The sequence below is a fragment of the Halictus rubicundus genome, chromosome 3 (genome assembly GCF_050948215.1).
Source record: "Halictus rubicundus isolate RS-2024b chromosome 3, iyHalRubi1_principal, whole genome shotgun sequence".
NCBI lineage: Eukaryota > Metazoa > Arthropoda > Insecta > Hymenoptera > Halictidae > Halictus > Halictus rubicundus.
The window spans coordinates 9283426-9304336 of NC_135151.1; the positions used below are offsets into that span (position 1 = coordinate 9283426).

The following is a 20911-nucleotide window of genomic DNA, read 5'->3' on the forward strand; positions in this document are numbered from 1 at the left end:
TCTTTCTCACGCCTACGGAATGATCCTCGATCGCGTCTCCGCGGGCATCGAAGTCTCCGGTGCGCGCGCTGATCGATGGGACCAAGCAGGAACCTTGGATTCTCGGTTTCCCGTTGTGTAATTGAACCTCGCGGAAATTGCACGTGGGTCGTTCAGTTGCCAGGAACGATCGTCAGCGTCGTCTTCGGGGCGGGCCCGATCGACGGGATCGCGTCGAGCGCGCGTCGCGATCGATAACCGTAATCGCGTGACGCGCGTGCCATTAGAAGCACAATTTTTCACGGTGACGCAACGCGACCTCTCTCTCTTTCTCTCTCTCTCGAGGAGGGGAACGTCGGCTACCAGTTTCGAACACTCTCGAGGAATCTTACAGGCTAGCGGCTCCGATCGGCTGGGATCGACGAAACGCTGAGCGCGCAGGAGGCGAGGTCCAGCAGCGGCGCAAAAACCGAGCCGGTTGCGAACAGTCACGTGGCGAGCTCGTTTGTACGTACGCTCGTTGCCGGCTACCGTTCTCACATTCAACTCGGCCTGATTTCACCGTGGAATCGAGTCCCGGACAGCTATCGTTAACGAGACCGCGCCGATCGGCTCGCGTACACTTCCTGTCGGCTTGACGACTCGCGATCCTGCCGCTCGGCAACTCGGCTCGGTCATTCTGCCTTCCGGTTGAATCATCACCGGCGAAACGATCGACTCTTATCCCCGTGTTAGCGGCGTCCGATAATCGCATTCTACACGCCGGATCGGTTAGCCCCTCGCTTCCGGGAGCGAGACGGTAGCCGTGACACTCGGGAACCGTCACTGTGTAACGTTTCCTTAATCGGCTACTCGGTCATCACGTTATTACACACGTTATCGTTTCACCGATCTTGCTCCTGTTCGTGGGATTCCAGCTCTCCTCGTCCGTTCGTCTAAGACATCTGAAATCGTCTGCTTCTTTCGAGCACACTCCCGACGGAGACTTTTCTCGGTAATTCCCAGGGTTGCGCAACGAGTCGTTCACAGCGGAGACGTCCCATTCGTTCGTGGAATCTCAGCTTCCACCGTAGATCCAAAACATCCGGTCGTCCGAGATCGTCTGGTTCTGTCTGTCCTGCTCTCAGGAGTTTCTAGGTGATTCCCAGGATTACGCAACGAGACGATCGACGTTCACGGTGGTGAGGTCCCATTCGTTCACGGAATGTCGGGTTCCACCGCAGATCCAAAACATCCGGTCATCCGAGATCGTCTGGTTCTGTCTGTCTCGCTCTCACAAGTTTCTCGGCAATTCTCCAGGGTTACGCAACAAGATGATCGACGTTGGAGACGTCCCCCGGGCGAGGATGTCGATGGACGGACCGGTGGGACCCTCGGGGCTGTGCGACGGCCGTTGACGTTCCACAACCAAAGACCCGCGGTCGGTCGTAGTCACGTGGTTGACCGGAGTCACGTGGGGGCGGAGGGGAAGGTCGGGGCAAGGTCGCCCCGGAGGGTCGTGAGTGGGGAAGAGGGGTAGAGGGGAAGATGCGACGGATAGGCCAGGCGACGCGATGCGGCGCGAGCTTCGCGTTTCGGAAATGTCACCGGTGGAAAATCTGCTCGAGGCACGTATTGAAGCGCGTATTGGTCGAAGGTCGAGGAGGACCGATCGCGCGACACCGCGTTGCCGCGCGCGCCTCTCGAGAATGGCCTAGAGGCGAAAAGAGGAAAGGATCTGTTCGAGTGGCGCCGCCCGCGGCAGGAGGGGGCAAATCTCTCCTGCGAGGAGAGCAAGTGTTGGGGCCCGCGCGGTATGGGGCCCGCTGGACCACCACCACCACCACCACGATCATCCGGCATCCTCTACTTGACCACCACCATGGCCACCACCACCGGCGCTACCACGGCCGATGCCATCGGTATCACCATCACCGCAGCTCTTCGTCCACCTTCACGAGAACGCCGTCGCCGATACCAGCTGTCCTCTCGCCTCTCTCTCCGTCTCTCTTTCTCCATTCCTTCTACCGTGATCATCCACCTCTTCTTCTTCTTCTTCTTCTTCTTCTACTACCTCTTCGTCGCCGTCTTCTTCTTCCTCCTTAGAACTGTCCACTTCACAATCCCACTCCAAGCGATCCAGCGACAACGAACGGAGACCCCGGCCGGACCGCTTGCCGCCTCTTTGTCTCAGTATCCACCGCTGTCTCACGTTCGCGGACGTAACGATGATGATATCCAGCCTGTCCTATGCTGCGATACGCTATCGTGATCCCTGATCCACCGCTTCACTTTCCGCTATTCTGCGCCGACCATCTTTCTTTCAGCATCTACACACCTTCGAACGGTTGTTATTATGGTAAGGGTTTGGCCATTTTCAAGGATGTCGATACGTTACTTTCAACTCGCGAAAATTTTGAAGGTATTTGTGTTATAGCTCCTGTTTCGTGCAATCGACGAAGGAACCGTTTATTTTGCATACGAATCCACAGTCTACCGATAAGAATACCATGAACTTTCGGACACCCGGTGTGCATGCATATATGAATGAACTGTTTATTCATTGTGCGTACCGGACCGGTGTATAATCACCGAACTCGCAGCACTTCCGCTATTTACTGGTTCATCATCGTAAATCCGTGCGTGCATTTAACAATTACTTCGTTCAATGGGTCGGGCCCCGGTGTTATTAAACCGTCCGTCCAATTACGGAGAATCTATTAGGGCTCGAGCTGAAAATACTGATCTGTATTAATATACTATATAGGCGACTGGAATCTCTACATCGTATCAGCGGGCGCGACAGCAAATCCTATTCGAAACGAATTTTCCAATTAGTATGACCGGTATTTATTAGATGGTGGCTGGCTGGCGTGGTCGTGCGGTATGATCGGCCGCGGGAATCATTAGCCGTGCTCTGAACAGGCATCGACACCTCGATTATCCTTCCCGGATCGTTAGCCGAAGTCGCCTGGGCAGCCACGTTGGATCGCGACGTGGTCTCTGACCGTTCGCGACGATTCGATCAACTGGTAGATCGCGGCTGGACCGGTCTACCATTCTCTCCTCCTCGTACAACATTGCCGTCTCTGTCCTCTTACCCGGGCTACCATCGTTTGCTGGCTGCTCTTCCAATTAGCATCCCGTAAGTAGAGCTCCAAGCACGAGTTCCAGCTCCTCGTCGGCTCGGATTACACCGTGCTCGCGATCCACGATCGATTAATCGATCCGATCCATTGTTCCGAAGGGGACACGAGCATACGATGGCCCGGGGAAAGGTTCTGCGCCGTCGAAACTCAATTTTCAATATTCTCATATTGGATCGTCCCAAAAGTTTGTCTCTGATTCGGCCACATTGGCGTGCCAAATTGAAGGATCGCTAAATTTCAAATGCCAAATCGCCAATGTTCAAACTGTTGTACCTTCGTGAAAAAACATCATTCTACTACGAAATCGATTGTTCGTTTTGCCGAACAAAATGTTTTGCACTATGCAACGGACGAGAAAGTGAATATATGTTTTCGTTTCGAAAATTTTGCAAACTCAAACGTTCGTACAGACGTTGAAGAATTTTTTCAACGAACGAAACCAACGTAGATTTCAAGATTCGAGTCTCACCTTTAAAATGACTCCTGGATCGAGCACCAGAAAAATGAACCACCACGTTCGTTATGCTTGCTCTGAATACTCGTTCAACGTCGTTTCCAGTCGTTTCTCTGTTCTTTTTTTAGATAGAGACTGGCTGGTTGGGTATAAAAAATTCATTAGAAATAGCTCGTAAACCGCAAACATATTATGCATCGCCGTTTTAACGAGGCACTATCGACTCGATGAATAACTTAAAATTACATTTAGACGTTTGGCGATACCATAATGACCGTAAAAACTTCGCGACACATGATCCAGCGATTCGTTAATTTCGAGGTTCGACAAGGTGGATAATAAAATTGGTGATTGGAAGCAGGCATTAATCGGTATTTCGCGATAATCAGCATCTGATATAATCGGCATTTATGGCTAAAACTGTACCCCCGTGGTCGTAGTTAATATTAGAATACGAGGGTCAGACGCGTATAAATCTTCGTCTAGGTCGTATAAACCTTTCTCTGACGTTACGTTTGAACAAAATTTTCTGAAAATACCAGTTATTCTTCTGCGTTCAACTACAATCTACACGCTTTTGCCACCCAGTTGGCAATTTTTTAATTCGAGCGATTCTCATCAATTCTCCAGCGTCTCGTTACGATTCAATCGATATCCGCTCAATGTCAGAGTGATTTTTCAGTGTTACGAAAATACGGTCTATATTCGACGGACCCTCGCATTATCCCGGACATTCGATACTTTTCAGAATAACGCGCGAACAGCTAGGAAAAAATGCCGATGGTGTCCTGTGACAAGATCGCGTACAAGGGAACATTCCTCCATGCGTTAACCCAAATATGAGCACCGGCGAACGTGAAATGAGCCGCTCATTAAGAAAGAATTTACTGGAACGGTTCGCGGCGGTGTATAATTTAAACCGCAGTAAAACTCGCTTAGAGCACACGCTCGTTGCATTACTTCATATTCCGCGCCGTTACCGTGATTAATATGCCTGCAAAAACCAACAAACGAAACGACGGTAACCGTTTCCACGGGCAGATTTATGAGAGAATAATTGATCTGTAATCGATCCCGGATTATATGGTGCTCGACACGATTAGGTCGAACAACTGCAACGATTCGATCTGTCGACGGTGTCCTTTTCTGAAAACGCCTATTGTTCCCTTTTTTCAGACGATGCACGTTCAGCAATCTACTTATTATTAAAACTCGAGCGAGTTACTACACTGTAAAGTATCTGCTAGGGCTACTCTGAGCCATTCAGATTTACAACTGTGTTCAAAGTTGAATTTTTATCTGCTGATTCGAGATATTGGGAGGGAGAAATTTATTTTCGCTAATCTCATCAGATAAATTATTAGGGGTACCCATAAGTAATCAATTGTTTGCAAAGAATTTGTTTTGCCTTTAGTTCTGTACCGATCGTTGAAGAGGAAACACGTATTCTTTTACAGTTTTCGGTAAAGCAGCCTGTGTTCAAAATATTCTAAAAAGTATAATTTTCTTTTTTACAACCCTGCAATAAAATGGCGTTTTAATGCAACGGTAACAACAAAGAAAATTTGCGATGTTTATGGAGATGTATTGAAGGCCAACAAGCGTCAATGTTGGTTCAGAAGGTTTGCTGCTGGCGATTATGATCTCTCCGACAGGCCTCGAAGTGGACGACCAGTTAAATTTGATAAGGACACCCTAAAATCTCTAGTGGAAGCTGATCCAAAATTAAGTATACAAGAATTATCGAGAAGCCTTGGGCCCACATGATCAACTATACAAAGGCACCTATACGAAATGGAAAAGGCATATAGGCAAGGAATATGGGTACCGCATCAATTATCTGAGACCAACAAGAATATTCGTCGATCAATTTGCACTTCATTGCTATCCAGATTTCGTAGAGATCCATTTCTCAGCAGAATCATTACCGGAGATGAAAAATGGATTCTTTTTGATAACATAAAGCGATCCAAGCAATCGCTTTCTGCAAATCAAACCGCAATATCAACCCCTCAACCTAGCTTATCAATTAGAAAGGTGTTACTGTGCATTTGGTGGGACTGTCGTGGCATAATTCACTTTGAGTTGTTGAAACCTGGAGAAACAGTTACTGCTGAGTTGTATTGTCAGTAATTACAACGGCTGTATTTAGAACTATTGAAAAAGAGGGCATTTTTAGTCCACAGAAAAGGTGTAATACTGCAAATTGACAATGCCCGGCCCCATACAGCGAAACTCACTCAGGAAAAAATCAAATAATCGCAATGGGAAGTTTTACCGCACCCCCCATACTCACCGGATATTGCTCTCTCTGACTATCATCTTCTCAGATCTCTGGAGCATTATTTAAGAAATAAAACATTCATTACTGTAGAAGATGTAAGGAGGCACCTTGAGTAATATTTTGCTTCACGAACCCTGAATTTCTATAAGGGGGGGATTGAAAATTTGCAGGAAAGATGGAAAACTGTCCTTGATAATGATGGAGATTATATAATAAATTAAGAAATAAAAACCTGAATTTACTACAAAGTTTGTTTTAGATTTCAAAATAATTGATTATTTATGCGTCCCCCTAATATTTCAGATTCTTGGGATCGTTCAGACGGTTTGCAGAGGCGACCAGGCGTTTCTAAGTACGATGTCTGCGTTATCGGAGGAATCGATATCAGCACGCGAGGAAAAATATTCGGGTCAGATGAATAGCATCTGGCAACAGCGGGCCTCGGAACTGAGGCTTCCAAAGGAGGCTGGCCCCTCCGGCATACCAAGACAGATCGCCTCTTTTTTCCCCTTCCTCCCTCCATTTTACGCGCACCTGTCCAGCCGGGACGGATAATATTCTGATCTCGCTTCCTACGAAAGGATTTGCCGTTCCTTTTTTCCAAATCGAACGACCGAGTGATTCAAAAACCGTCCTCGGCGCAAGCAATTTTCCTGTTTCATTTTTCTTGCTCTACATCTGAAAACGGGGTTTCCTACACGGTGTCCTTAAGTTGAGAATCAATTTTTGTTCCTTCTACGACGCGTGTTCGAGAAAGTCGAATTTGAACGACTGACGCGAATTCATCCTTTTCATAGTAATTTTCTTAAAATTATTTTAGACTTGAAATTTCCCTAAAATATTATAAGATTAAATATTATAAGAATTTGTCTGTTCACGACCAACCGATTCCACTTACAAATGCTGAAAAATATTTATTCCGTACAATCGATTTATTTTCTCATGTAGAGTAATCAGTCCTAAATTGTTTTGGTATCATACAAATTTGAATAGGAGTAGAAATTATTAGGTTGTTGCCATTGAAATGACCGTTTTTCACATTTGAAACTTCCCGTCTTTGTAGTTTAGTTTTTCCACGACAGATGGCGTCAAAATTGTACACAATGAAAAGTACATATCTCGTACACCAATTTGCATGTATAAGTTTATTGATATTGTACAGTGAACATGATTCAAAATGGATTTTCGTTCACAAATATTATTGCTTTACATATTCTAATATTTATCATACCAGAACGGGGATGAATACTTGATTAATTCTTAATTAGTTTTTTATTTTAGTGTGCTTCGCATACTCATTTATGTTGCACAAGGTTCGACCCTGTATCTGAGAATAGATAGTGATTGATGTAGTAGGTGAAATACTGGTAAGGAAGTTGATGAATAATTGTGCTATTAAAATGTGGCTATATGTGCATGGTAATATCTCTATTATAGGCTCTTTTACAAGGGTTAGCATAAAATGTCAACTCTATCGAACGTTCTTTTCCGTTAAAGGAAAAGTCCAATTACGTTAATCCTTGACAGAGTACCCTTTTTTACTTTTCGAAACTGTGAATTGTGAAAAAGAGATTTAACATTATGTCATTCTTAGTTCTTCCAGCTGGTACGTACGTATTTCAAGAAATTGCGTTTATTTATCTCTGAGCTATGCAGCCTGACTTTTAAAATGTGTACCCACGTTGTGTCACAAAAGCAAATATTTCATCGATCCCATTGTGTACAATTTTTTAAACCGAGTTTCCTGATTCCTTGTTTATTCTTTTCATTACTTGTACCTCAAAATATTCGAAAATGTCCGAAACTTGCGAATACGTCCTAGTTCTCACAAGAATTTTCACTTAAACAGCAAATGGTACTTTTTCACGTGACGGATATCCTTGTCGTAATAGAATAAATCATTTCTTCGCTACAAACATATTCGTCGCAGACAGCTAACAATTTACGTTAAATTATAAGTAAAAATTGCATTACTTTCAAAAAGAAAAGAACTTTCTATTCCACTTCAGTTTGTCGCAATTTAGGTAGAGTGTTTTTCTACCTATTACCAAAAATGGTACTTTAAGAGGTTAGGAACGAACGCTCCGCAACATTTTAAACCAGAACGTACGACGGTCAAATGACGGGTTTAATATTTCAGAATTATATTGAAATTATGAAAATTCATTTATAGAAAACAATGGAATTCAGCATTACATTGAAACTTGCGGCCAAATTCATCAGTTCAGTGTTGCCATTTTTGTAAGGCAATATTTACCAGACGCTTTTACTGCTTGGTAGGTATAGTGTTAACGAAGAAGGTATTTTGGGAGGTTAAGGTCCAACGCTCAACACAGAGGCAAAGGGTGAAATGTAACCGGTTGATGCATGCGATGGATTAATTTGGTCCCAGGGCCCTAAATCGCAAGACGAGCACCAACCAGCCGACGTCGACGTTAAACGACGAGACCGCTCGGCTCGCGAGAAAATCGAGCGGAGATAAGCGGATACAGGTACACCGGGGCGTAGGGGACGCTGCCATTTGTACAACAATATATTATCCGAGCCAGTATTGCGTCGTATCGTGCAGGCTGTATGGCCTTTACCATCAGGGATATTGTGCGGCACCCATACGTGGCCACATATTGTACGACACGGCCGCCGCTATCTGCATCCGGCAGAGACACCCTTACAAGAGACGTGAAAATATGTTCAAAGATTTCTCCGGGGAACGTCAATGCATCTCGCTCCCGTCGACGTATTCACCAGATGCCCCGCATTATCGAGCAATCCTCCCCTAATCTGAAAAATGTATCTTTCGCGCGTTTATTCGCGGCCGCGGCGCAAACACGTCGATCCTTAGACGAGTATCCTTTTTCGCTGCTTCCTTTGATTTTTCCTTTCGAACCAGACCAGAGCAGCGAGCAAAACTCTATCTTTTCTTAAAAACTCTTTTTAGTCAAATTATCGAAAATGCCAAAAAAAAAAATCGTACAGCTCCACATTGCGTTCAAGTGATTCTGTATAAGGGGGTCTCAAAATCTTTCAACCGCTTAGGGCCTTCGAAGATCTTAATCCGGCACTGCAGTTAGACACACTAAGTACTAATCCGTTGATAAGTAGCAGTTTTCGGCTAATTCTTCTACTGTTTTAAATGGCACCAAACTACTCATTTTGTCACAGAAGCATCAAATCTGCAGTGTAGTTGTCTTTCAGCTCGTCATGCTTTTGTTTCGGAAGAAGCATTGCAAGTTTCGCATCGCGGTGAAACTGCACAGTGGCATTATTTTTAGTTCGAATGGGATCTATCGTAATTGGCCGGCTCGATTCCAGTGGCCGTTTCGCCGGTAGTAAATCAGAACGAGCGACGCGTTCCACTTCCAATAGAATTTCGAGCGCGTCTTTCCTCCTGCTCGAAATTCTCTCGCTTACGTCACGATATATCGAACAGCGTTCTTGTAACACGCGTGACGTATCTCCCCTTGTATCTTGTCACGGGAATGCGTTGAACCAGTTCGTTAACCATTTTTCTTTTTGCTCGTTCCTCTTCCCTTTCTTTCCTATTGGTCACGGACCGGTAGTTGTTTTCGGCAGTGATCTCATAATTACGAACGATTCCTTCGCGCCGCGTTCGTGCTTTCACGCCGTCGATCCGGATCCAGGATTTATTGTCCATCGACTCTTCGAGGATGCTTTAAACATTTTCCTTTCCATGCGAATTTCCACCTCAGAGAGTCCAATTTCGTAAAAGAAGTTCCATTCTTTCGAAATCACGAAAATGGAATCAATCAATTTCAAAAGTCTTCTTATTTGTTTTAAGTGGGAACCTCGAGTAAAATGAAATTTTTTAGCATTCCTTTTTTTTTTGTTAAAATCGATAGGAAATTTCCTCAGGAATAAAAAAAGTTAGTCGCATTTACACACATTTTTCTCGAAACGCAAAATTTCGCACGCCGTGCAACGTAGTTCAAAAACTGATTACTCGATCTTTATGAAACTTGGTATATATATTCTATAAATAATTAGCCACAACATGGCGAGCCCTGATCTTTTAATTTTTTATTTAAAACATTGTTATTAACAACTGTTCATAACAGAAAATCCGTTTTTATTCAAAACTTCCGTATTTGTGCAATTTTACAAAATTTAATAAAAGAAGAATGTCATGATGTGCGTTTTTGCATAAAGTAACGATTCCATTTTCATTTCTTTGTTTCAGATCACTTTTGTGCATTTCACGCTGCACGGCACATTTACAGGATGCCATTTTCAAGCCGCCATTGCACCATTGATACTAACAATTAAAATTTATAAAAAAATATTTTTGTTTACATTATAACGTTAATAAACGATAGCTTAAATTTTGAATCAATTTTTCACCATTTTCGCCTAATATCGACACAATTTCGCCTAATATTCGTGAAATGGTGAACCGATGAGTTTTTCCTTTGATAGTTGAAGAGAGTTTAACGCAGCGACGAATATCCATCTAATTAGCTTTCGGTAACCTACTTTTACCATTAAAAATGCTCTACGGTGTTTTGTAGCCGCGGCAAAGATCGAGCGAAAACGAAAGAAACGCGAAGAGCTATTAATCAACAATCTATATTTAAAAGTACGTTCTCGCGGGATGCACGATGAAACTTAGAAAATATTAATCAATCCGTATCGATGATTTAATGGCTTCGCGCGTAGACAGTCGGTTAATTGCATACGGCCCGATATTGTGTTGAAAATCGTGGAACGCCAACCGATCGTTCGCGATAATTGTTAATCAACGGATCCTATTTCATACGGGTCATCTAATTACGGCAATGGAGCCGCGACTTACATCACCGCCGAGACGATTAATCACCGGCTAAGCTAAATAAACAGCGATTAACGCTGCGAATTAATGTGCTTTCCGGGAAACATCACGAGCTTCGGATTGCGTCTTGTTTATCACTTATTAATCTTCGATTATTCATATCGCGCCGGGGAACGGAAAAATCGTTATTAATTACGACAGTTCGTGAGTCGCTTATGTAACAATAGGAACGCGAACGTTCCGCGTTAGCAAATTGTTAGTTGTGCTTTTTTTCTTCTTCTTTCTATTACGGCCGATCGGTTGGCGCAATAGCGCGACCGGTAAACATTATCACCGGGGCACTTCTAAATGGCCGCGTTTAGAAAACGATCGCGAACGAGACCGGTAAGCCGACAGGAAACAATTTAGACGAGCAACAGCAGAAACGAACACGCGCAACGATTATCAGAAATTACTCGAGCCAATTGCGTGTCGCTGGATGCAACGTTACGAGTGCAATCGGGCCAGTCGGGCCCGACCATTTCTGCCTCGCTCCTTATCCGTAGCTCGGCCATTGATAATGGCACCATAGGCGTGGCCACTACCGAGATTTGTTATTACAATCACGTCTTCGACCACGCGATTAGACTCGAATTCCGTGAGTCGCGTCGAAGCCGGCCACGATTCTTGCGGAATCGAGCCGATTGGCCGAACCGATTCCAAAGCCGTTCATTGTTACCGTTTTGCTTCGCCGAAGGAAAATTCTTTCATCTCTTTCTTGGAAACACCGTAATAGTTAGCCATATCGATACGTTCTACTTGGTAGTAGCCACTGAACAGTGACTCCATTTCCAAGACAGCAAATTTTCTTGTAGATTTTCAATTTATTATTTTCATTTTATTCAATCAGTTCTGCAATGAGTTCTGTAATAGAAGATGCATCGTTGGCTTCTTTGTGTCAATTACATAATTAACTGCTGAAGAACCAAGACTCCGTAATTCAGGATAAGGTAGAGTGACTATGCTACCCACAAAATTAATCGGAAAATGGTTTTACGTGCCTCAACTTTTCGTCCTTGTATGAGAATATTTTTCGCTGGGAAAAGGGTGATTCATAATTTACATCTGCGGATCTTTATGCATTGGTAGCAAAATTGAGTAGTTGAAATTCCAAATTGTTGAAAAATTTCAAAAATTGAAATAGTAGAGCAAGCGATTAAGTTGAAGTTAAGTTTCTGCCATCAAGATTTAGCACAAGGAATTATGCGCGAAGTAATAAAAATTGAAATCTGATTTCTAAAAATTACCACCAACACACCATCTCGTGTTTCATGAATTGCTTCACACGTTGGTTACCATAGTAATCGCTAGACTGTAAATTTTACGCACTTGAACAAAAAGATCAGGCACGAAGGCGCTCGAAGAATAGAAAAATACTGCCTTAAATTATTCCGAACACGCGAAATTTATTCACAGAATTCCCTATATATGTCGCCAAGGCCTGGATGATAAATGTCGCGGAGTACTGACGCAGACAATTTTTACTTTGCCAAAAACCCTCAAAAACGAGCGCCGCATGCCGCACATTATCTGGCAACGTTATTTAAGTAGCATAAAGTAAAGTCGGCGCGATGAAGCAATCAAAAATCGTTATTAATAATAGCGTATAAAAGTTTCGCCGGGCGAGCAGAGTACTTTTAATCTTGCCCCGCGAAACGTCGGTTCCTTTTCTCGCTTAAGTGAATCCTGCGTCCGTAATTACAATCCGTCTGTCGATTTTACGATCGTCACACTTTAAAGTTTTAGTAGCCGCGTGCCTGTACTCGTGCGATTGGATTTTATCGAATCGCTTTAACGATTGGAGAGATTCGATCTTCGCCATTCAGCTAATCGATAGGCTTGCGGATCGTCGACGGATGGATATGAAACAGGTATGGGGCGGCTACAACAACCTGCGGCGTGTTCCGTTATGTCCCTTTTTTCTTCCTTTTCTCGCGCGTGTGCTCATAATAGGATACAGTTTATGGCTAATAAATTGGACACACAGGCGATATTAACGGCTGGTACTTTCTTCTTTTTTTTTTTTTTTGTTATCCACGGTGGTCGATTCCGCGACGATCGGCATTGTTTCGGGACACTGGTCTCAAAAGCACCGACTGTTAAGTGCATCTGGCAATATATCGCTGAACCCGTGACAATCCATCGAGGACGAACGCTTCCGGGGATCGATGACGGTGACGGTTGACGACTCGGTTCAGTTGAAACGTCGAACCACCACGAGTTTACGATACAATACGTTGTTGCGTGGTTCGCATTTAGAATTTTAGCCCATTAACATGGTGCGAAACTCGAGGAGTTTCGGTCGTTAAGAGTGATACTGGAAAGAAGTAATCAAGACCACGATGGTCTCCGTTTTGCCAAGAACGATCTGAGTACCTACAAATACTATTGCAGTCATATAAGTCTCTGGCACGAAAGGCGGACGATGATCCTCTTGAAAGTTTCGATTCTATTCAACGTTGTAACTTTATGCCTGTACATATTTTTTGATCAACCATTTAGGGTGGGAATTAAACGACGAACACGAGAGCATTATATTATGTTAATTTCGGATTTTTAGACAAAATATTGGGCCATTATGTTCCATTGAAAAAAACTGAAGGTGACCCTCATACCTCGATGAAGAAGCGAAGCAAGAAAAAGCAGACTGCAGTACCGTACCCCTCCCCCTGGTAACCGTGCAACATTTGTTTGAAAAATTCATTCGTGCAACAAATAAGGAGTTATTTGAAGTCGCCGTGCAACGAGACTCGCCCTGTGTATACCCTGCAAACGATCACCTTTTCCCTTTGTTCGGCGCGCAATAAGAGAAACCATCTTCGCGGCGATCGATGAGAAAGAAACGAGTGGAGCGGTGCGGCGGGTGGCGCGGGACGAGGAGCGCATTCGAGAGTCCAAGACGAGCGCATTCGATTCTACTCGGCCATTAGGGCACACACAGTGCACGAGCATCCTCCCAAGGGCCCATTCCGCGGAGGTTCACTTGCGGTTTCGCGATCGAGCAGCGGTAGGTGGATCAACCGCGCCGTGGATCAACAGCCTCGTTGCCACGATATCGTATTCACGGTTACGTATCTGCCCCGGGTCCACGGTTGTTATAAATTATTCGACCCGCGCTTGAAATTGTAATCTACCTGTAGCCGGTACTGCGGACCAAAGTGGATCCCGCAGCCACGAGGCCGAACTTTCCGATCGATAGATCACGCGGGGACGATCCGGGTCCGTTCGATCCGCGGCCTCGTGATCCTCCGTGCCGTTATGGCAGCCCCGTGTATCACTCGCAAGGGCTGATTTAAAGACGCACCGGCCGAACGATGTCTTTAATAGAGAACGGGCTTGTTACTCCGCCGAGTTATGGGGTCGCGTTCTTACGCCAGAGACACCAGAGATATCGCCATGGGAATGGGCTATCCTGATACGCGGAATGCCGGGCAATCCTCCAGCTAAAGCTCGGACCTTGTCGATTCACGACGACGGAGGGACAATCCTTTTGATCCTTAGATATTTCAATTCACGATTCTAAAATCATTTCTCCGTGGATTATGTTAAAAGACTCATCACTGCCGATGAGAAGTGGATCGCGTCGCAACAATGCGGGTGGGCACTGGAGCTATTTCGTAATTCATGATAAGGTAGAGTGACTACGTTATCGACAGAATTAGGCAAAAAATGGTTTTACGTGCCTCAACTTTTCGTCCTTATATTAGAATGTTTTTCGTTGGGAAAGGGCTCATTCGAAAGAGGAAGGTTCAATCTAGCGCGCGGTGGTCATGAGCTGACGAGATTATGCAGATGTTTGGCAATATAAGCGTTAGAAGTAGGCCAAAAATTGACCATGTGCATGCCTTGGAATCCAAGCATTTTTATGCCATTTGATGAGTTTTATAAAATATCTCCAGCTACAAATTGAGCTATATGTTGTCTTGGTTCTCTGTGAAATAAAGCCAAAAACTTGAAGCACGTTTCTGGCGTCAGAATTCATAATATCGATAATACAGACCAAAAAATGTGACAAGTTTACTCACAGACATGAGATCCATTGGATCAAGACCAAGACGGATCTGAAGTTAGTGGCTGAAGGGTGTGAACGGAAATTATACAGCAATTACCGACTTGCTGACTCTGCAAAAGTCACGTGACTACCCTTGGCCCTTATAAGATACCCGGGCACTCGGGCTACCCGTGAGATATCCGGGTAAACAAAAATTACCTGCGTACCCGGGTACAGGGATTTCTCGTATATGTCGCCAAGGCGTGGATGATAAACGTCGCAAGATTATCCCCACTACCGCGGGGTGTACGAGAGGCTTCGGACGCCGAGGAGTGTAAACAAACACGGCTCGGGTATGTCTCCTGGATGATATATGACGCTGGCAAGACTCGTGTTGCTGATATATATTTTTAACAAACATTACCCGAGCACGCGGGGATTTCATTAATAGACTGCGGATCTTTATGCAAAATACAAATTGTTTGGATCAATTGCAAGAAGCTGAAGACATATTACGATTACTTTCTTTCTTTAACGATCTTAATAAATTTAAAATAATATATGAACGTTCTTAGATTCTTTTAATTTCTTTATTGTTTTAAATTGCACCAACTCTTATTTTTGCCACAAATGTATAAAATCCTCAGTCTAGTCATGAGATACCTGAGTATACGAGATAGTTTTTATTATTATTACATGAAATAGTTGATAGTAGATTTTCTTAATGTTTGCAGAACAATTCGCGTTTAGAATTTTTCTAAAAAAATAAACATATTTCATTTTTAACTAATTCATCGTTTCATATTTATTATTTCATACAAGAATATGAATTGAGCGCATACTCGAATAAAGCGTACGGTGCGGCGCGACGGATGAGGAAATAATAGTTCTTGTAACTAGATGTGAGACCTTGTGAGATACTCGGGTACCCGGGCACTCATCAGATACCCGGGCACCCATGAGATACCCGGGTACTCGGGTAGCCGGGTATCTCACGTACCCGAATACAGGTACTAGCTCTAGTGGGCACAAGTGGACTTCATCTCGAGAAAGAGAAAACCGGACGAATTTGTATTGCAACCTGATACCTAACGCGTTTTCTTCGCGCACTTTTCCATCCGGCGCGTTTCATTAACCTCCACCGGGTACGGTAACAGTTTCCGGCTAATGATGGAACGGCGTTTAAACGGTTCGCCGGCAAAAAGTGTGGCTGGACAGAGATATCAGAGCCGGCATTATCGGGTTTTATGGCCGTGTAAATTACGGTTCTCGTGTTTTCGCGTACCCCGGCGCGGCTCGGCGCGGCGCACCGTGTAAAAAGTAAAAACGTCTGTTTCGCCGGCTTTCGACGCGTTCGCGTTTCTGGGCCGCGGGCTCGCGACAATATACAAGCATGGCCGTTCCGTAATACAAGTAACTCGTATTACATACCTCGAGTTTGTTCACTTTCGATGGCCGCGCGAACTGGAGCGTGCCCGCTTAAAGATGAGATGAAGTGCATGATAAGTAGGTTCGAACTTTACGGGACAAGTGGCAGTTAACACTTGCTTGTAGAGCAGTTTAAACGTCGCTCGACTCCGGATACAAATTGCTTGTATTCGTAATTACAGCCTGGGACGTTCGCTAATACCGCAAAAATTTAACTATTCTTTAAGCCACAGGATAGCACGCAGAGAGTGGCAGAGATGAAAGTTCGTCTCGTCTCGTGTTTACGAGCTTCTTAGGAATTTTTTAGTTGATGGCAGCTCAGTTCTGCGGATCTTTACGCGAAATAGAAATTTTTTGCAAAAGTTATTTCCTTCTTTAACACTAGGTTCACGAGTTTCACGTCATTTTGACGAGTTTGCAATTATTAAGATTCTAAAGATACATCCATGAGGAATTATTCAATAAATTTATTTCTTTGAATATATGTTATTAAAAAAAAAGGCATATTTTTGTTATATTTATAAAGTAACGTAAAATAATCACTTCTAGTGTTCCGTAAACCTAGTGTTAACCCCTTGCCCTAGAATATCGAGTCATACTTGTGATGAGGATTCTGAACAGAGTCTAATAAATATGTATGTTATTAATTTCCTTTAAACCGAATTAAAATTCTATTTTGGCGTTGTTAATGTACAGCTATTGAAAAACATATAGGCATACAATAGATATAAATTTTCTCCTTTTTATAAGAAATTACGAATTACAAAAAAGTACTAGTCACTGAAACCGTAAAATAAATCGTAGTGATAGGGGTTAACCGTTAGACAGCGGATATTTATGCAAAATAAAAATTGCAACAAGTTGAAACCACTTGGAAAATTTTTTACTTCTTCAATAACTTCAAAAAGCAGATGGTGTTTTTGCCAAAAATGCATAAAATCCGCAGACCTTTAACACGTTCGTCGCCGCGTCACCCATATCTGGGGGACGAAATGATGTGTGCAGGTTTTAAAATAAATTTTTACTTTGATATATTCATTGTACTAAACTTGATTAGCATCTGTAACATGCAAGAAAGTTGTAGGATTACTCAGTAGCAGACATTTAATTTTTTGCAATTTTTATTTCATTAAATAACTTACTTTGATTTTATAGAATTTTTGGGGTTTCTAGTTGGGCGTTCAAAGTGTTAATCATTTTATAAGCTAACGATAGTACGTCGATGCCTCTAAATGCTTTCCTCGTTTGTATCGTCTTAAGCTACTCATATTTATCACAAATGCACCAAATCTGCACCAGACAAAAGACGGGTTTTACAATTTTCTTTTGCAGAAAGCTGCAGGAGTTCGAGCATCGAATTTCCCGGTTGTAATTCAGTGTTTTCTGAATTTTGTGCATCGATCTACGAAACGGTTACGTTCGCGCATCAACGTCATTGATCGCGCACAACGTAATCCCGCGTGTATAACCGTACACGGGAAAAGAAGAAAAGAAGAGAGGACGCTCGGCGGGTGCAGGCCACGCTTTCTTCGATAATGTAATTCCGCAAGCATTGTATTGTTGCGTGGCGATCATTAAGTAAAACGATACGACCCCGTAAGTTCGGGGATTAATGGCAACGAATCGGCAAAAAGAGGACCGGAGAAGAAGAGTCGGGTCAATGGCAGGTGTACCGAATCCGGATTTGATTTCAGGTTACCGTTGCGCCGCGTTTTCAGCCTTTTCATTTTAATTAATCGATAAGAACCGTTTTACTTCGAGGAAACTCGATCGGGAACGGCGAAAGAATGGCACGAAATTAAACGAGGAGCAACGACATCCTTGGGGGATAAGAGAACGAGTACGGGAAGGCCAGTCTTTTTTTTTCCTATCCCTCTGTAATTCTTTCCCTTCGTTTCTCTTCCGTTGCCCATCCTTCCTTTTCTCTCTGAGACAATCGAAAAGTTTTCGTTCCGCGTGTGATCCCGTGTCCGAATATTATGTCTGTGCAAAAAATAATACTGACCATTTGACCAGAAAGGTTTCAAACAATCAAGTAGAGGAAAAGGTGTTAATTGGGCGCGTGCGAGAACCCAAAATATCGGGTCGGGTCGGGTCGGGAACACCAAATTTTTTGGGATTGGGTCGGGAACCCGAAAATTTCCAGATTCTGCCTTCATATAACAAGAACTTACGGAAGTGCCTACATTACTATTTCAAACTGCCTTCAACCATAGAATCTCTGTACCATTGACAACGTGAAAGGAACTGCAGCTCCTATGGTCGTAATTAAAATGGAGGACATCGAGAAAAGAATTATGATAGAAAACGATCAGACAAAAATTCACAATAGGGTCAAAACTGTCAGTGCATCAACATGTAATTACTACGATCCACCAAAAATTCTCTAGTATTATTTAAAACTCTCTTGAACGATAGATTATCTATACTTATCGACGTTGTACAATAGAGATTCTGAGGTGCAAAGACCGAAAGAAGAATTAGCTTTCCTCCGTTCCCTAACCGCAAGCATAAATTGAAAGTATCTTAACACTGGGTTTACGGGACCTGTCAAAATGACGGGTTCTAATATTTTTAATCAAAAATTATTAATATTCTAAGGATGCACACATGAGAAATTATTTAGCAAATTTATTTCTTTGGGAATATATTATTTTTAAAATATTGCGAAAAATGTGGGTAGCACGTTCTAGTTATTTTTATTAAGTAATTCGAGATAGTCAGGTTTAGTGCTCCGTAAACCTAGTGTTAAATCTGGAGTCACGCGACGACAGTGCACGTTTATCAGAATAATAGAGGGCACAATTACGAGGCCAGATAAGGCTCGCAGAATGCCGAGACACGCCGGCGACATGCACGAGAGGAGGGAGGGTGGGGGCAGAAGAACAATTCGAAAAAACAGGCTGTTTCGCCTCTCGTCCTCTTCGAGGCGAGATTCCGCTCGGCTCGCGCTCGTTTGGTCCAGCCAGGTCAACGCCCTAGTGACCAACGCACCTTGTTCCTCCGTTCATAACGCGTACCTTCGGTCTCCGGATGCGTGCGTGCATGTGTGTGTGTCTGCGTGAAAGCACGAGCGAGCGAGCGGAGCCGAGCCGAGCGAGCACACGCTCTCGGACATCTCCTCACCGCGTGTGTCGGCGCGTAAACGCGCGATCTAGGGCAAACGGGTTCGAGCATTAAAGTCACGACTTTTTCCCAGTCTGCGCCCGACGAGATCGACGCGATCGAAAAAATCCACGGGGAAAAGAACGGGAGAGCCGTGACGAGGCACGCCGAGCGAACGACAACGCCCAGAACACGTGAAAGTTGCGACCCGCTGCTCGACGAGGACCGGCTCGTGGGCGGCTGGAAATTTTCGGCACGCAGGTGACGTGGGAACCAGCCGAAACGTCTCTGGCACGATCCGATCATGCTCGAAAATTGTGAAGCTGCTACACTGTAAATCCCCGTGCAACAAGATCGAGAATCTGCTCGAAAAGATCGTACGCGTGCGATCGTTTTCACGCGGTTGATGCGTTACCAAATACAAGAGCCTTGAACCAGTTGATTTTCAAAGAAATGTAGCCTTAACCCCTACCACAATTTTTAAAACCAGGGACCGTAACTGTTATAACCAAAAAGAAAAAAAGTCATCGAGTAACAAGTATTTCATCGATTAAAATCGTATTGATTGCAAATAAGAAAGCGAAAATTTTTTCTCTCGTTGGTAAACGTTATCGTTGAGTTATTACTTGTAACAGTTATCGATGGGAGAAGTTTATTTCGATCGTCCATGACAGTTGTCGATGAGAGAAATTTATTTCGATCGCTCGTAACAGTTATCAATGAGATCAATTTATTTCGATCGCTCGTAACAGTTATCAACGAGAGAAGTTCATCTCGATATTTTGTGTCGATTATCTTAAATTTCAATAATATTCAACTTTTTATTAATGATTTCTATCGTAGAAAATAGAATAACTGTTATTTTTCGTCTATGGCCTTGACTAACGATTTTTTCGATAGATCTCTCAACAGTAATAGATCCAAGTCTGTCTAATATGTCGGCTGATGTTAGAAGTAATCGAAAATCCTTGAAAGATGTAATCTGTAGATTTATTGCAGTTCCAGGCACGAAGTGATCAGAAACTACGATTTTCGGATAATTATGTTGTGCACACTGCCATTGCCAACTTGGTGCGCTAACAAGTAGCAACAACGTTTAATTAAATGTAAAGTATCCCCTTAGTAGAATACGAAAAGAATTCGTCAAAGAAATGTCGTAAAGTAGAGCACAGAATGTAGCATAGAGAGCCAATAGAATGTAGCGAATGTGTTGAAGTACAATTCCAAGCGATTGCTTACTATTTAGCGCTGCTCTAACTACACTTTAATTAGTCTCGTTTCTACTGAACTTGTTCAAATTATATGGAAATAGCTTCAAATTATTCGAACCTGCATTTGCAAGAAAATGTTCCACGACCGTAGCATTACTGCAACATTATCGTATAGAGAACGCTAAAGATCATTAGTAAAAAAATTAAAGAAAAGTTAAAAAAATGTTCAATTAAAAATTATTAGACCGAGAGCACAGCAGTTGGAGGTGTAGAGCTTGTTCATGTCACGATCAATGTAATAATTACGGGTGTGCTTCAAAGAAATATTGCAGTGAATAACAGCAATATTTGCAATGAATAACAAGAGACGAAGAATAATACTAGCAAGAAGCGAATTCCAGCCGCAGATTATATAACTGAGTTAATAGAATTCTGCACTCTGTTCATAAATCAATAAATATGTCGAAGATAATAGAGATCAGGCACTTGTGTTACGACCGAATACA

The 20911-nt window shown here is 43.3% G+C and overlaps 1 protein-coding gene across 2 annotated transcripts in view; it reads right to left on the reverse strand.

Annotated features, from left to right (window-relative positions):
* The window catches only part of Tfap-2 (transcription factor AP-2), a 182335-nt gene that overhangs the window by 117002 nt on the left and 44422 nt on the right, over nucleotides 1-20911 (reverse strand). The gene's annotated exons all lie outside the window — the stretch shown is intronic.